The sequence below is a fragment of the Myotis nattereri genome (assembly GCF_964212035.1).
Source record: "Myotis nattereri genome assembly, chromosome: X".
NCBI lineage: Eukaryota > Metazoa > Chordata > Mammalia > Chiroptera > Vespertilionidae > Myotis > Myotis nattereri.
This window is the reverse complement of record NC_138078.1, coordinates 116,620,637-116,622,634: the sequence shown is the minus strand read 5'-3', so window position 1 is coordinate 116,622,634 and position 1,998 is coordinate 116,620,637. Positions and strand designations below refer to the sequence as shown.

The window sequence follows — 1,998 nt, the reverse complement described above, 5'->3', positions numbered from 1 at the left end:
TGTTGGAAATATTGGAATGTGACTAAAACCTATCCCTCCCACCTAAGTAATATATCTGACATTCTTCTTTCACCACCCTCACTGTACTTGGCAATCCTCATTGCTTAACGAGCATTTTGCTGAGACATAGGCTAATAGGCTTTAGGGAGATAGATTCTAGCCTTGGATTAAAAAAAAATCAATCTTCCTCTAAAATCTGTCTAAAATCAGTAGCATTCAAATCAATAGTCCACCTACACGTGAGGATTAATAGTAATGGAGCTGTTATTTTTTTGCTTTCACTAGCTTCTGGGATACCTTAGGATAGAAATATAATTATTTTAATGTTGAAATATAAAAATATTAAATTTAAAGGTAGTTTACCATGTGAGTGTTTAATTAATTGACTAAATTTTATAACTCAAGCAGATGAGAATAGAGATAAAACCCCAGACCTTAATAGGAATTAATTTAAAAAGTTTATATATTTGGTTTTCTATTCAGTGCCTCATTGCACCTTCAACTTCTTTTTTTTTATTTGAAATAAAAATAGATTTATTAATACCTGTGAAAAACAGAATATATTGTAGCTATTTAGATTACCCACTGTATTGATAGGAAAAAAATTCAATAAGAAACTTGGCACACTGGTTTTCATCTGCTAAAATGTTACCAACTGGTATATAATAATAACTAGTTAATTAGGGAGAATGCAAACCAAGAGGCTGACAGAGGCCTCATTTCCATAGTCAGGTCCTTGGTAGGCTTTATCCTGAGAATAGCAGGGAGCCATTGAGAGTTATTGAGCAAGAGAGGGGCATTGTCACTTTGGTGGCTTGTGTCAGGGATGGAAAAATTGCTCAATCCCTGATCAGCCCTTATATCCTAGCCACCTCCATCCCTGAGTTCATTGTAGTATTTACAATTCTTAAGCTGTCAGGCAAGGGGTGTCCAAAGGTCAGGTCTCAGAGGGAGAAATGGTGCCTGCTACCTTCTGTCCCCAGCTCGCTGGCCCCAGGCTGAATGTAATTGTCCTCCATGAAACCATCATCATCCTCATCTTCACCGGCCTCCAGACAGATCCCCTTCCTTGTCCAGGGCAGTGGGCTATGCTGATAGCTGAGGCGGTATTTGCGTCAGAGGTGGCATTTGGCAGCAAGTGCAATGAGGAGAGAGAGGACCACAGCTCCCAGCACAACCGCCACCAGCACAGGCCATGCCCGGGCCCCAGAGCCTGGCCCAGGGATCATGGCTGATACCTTGGGGAGCTCCGAGGGTCCCACAATGGTTTGGGGGTTTGTGTCACTCATGGAGTAGCTGGAAGACACTGTGAGCCTTGGCTTGGCCAGAAGAGCCCTGGCTCCAAGCAGATCCCAGGTGATAGGCAGCCCTGGGGCCCAGATCCTGTAGGAACTGTGCACAGTCCATGGAGGAAGCCACACCTTCAACTTTTACCAAAAGATTAAAATGATTACAGGCATGCTAGGCCTCAGAGTGATTCTCAGAAATTAAAGCTGAGTGTAGTACTTCAGTAAGCCACTATAATAAGATATTTTATTATTATGGTTCTAAATGTTCTGTAATGTATGGTATTTCAGATATAAAATAATTAAAGGCAATTAAAGCCCATTATACTAAGGATTGCTTTGTACTAATGATATAGAGATTGCTTGCCTCTAGAAAGAATGACTTTCCTCTAAAGTCACCCAGAAATGAAGTTGAAATTGGTGGTGCTAGGATAAAGGGGCCCCCTTTTATGAGATAAATGATAGAGAACACATTGACAATTTCTCAGAATATGGGGAAACAATGACATCAGTTTTCACTGGTAGTATCTCAAATTTCTTTTCACTGATGGTCAGAATCAAGTGCATCCTAAGGGTCTAGGACAGCCGTGGGCAAACTATGGCCCGTGGGCCAGATCCGGCCCATTTGAAATGAATAAAACAAACAAACAAAAAAAGACTGTACCCTTTTATGTAATGATGTTTACTTTGAATTTATATTAGTTCACACAAA

General features: G+C 40.6%; 1 pseudogene across 1 annotated transcript; it reads right to left on the bottom strand.

Annotated features, from left to right (window-relative positions):
- Nucleotides 1-944: 944 nt before the first annotated feature.
- Nucleotides 945-1,289, bottom strand: LOC308511434 (type III endosome membrane protein TEMP-like; annotated as a pseudogene). Its single transcript has one exon. The product of its transcript is annotated as a type III endosome membrane protein TEMP-like (transcript).
- Between the last annotated feature and the right edge of the window lie 709 nt (nucleotides 1,290-1,998).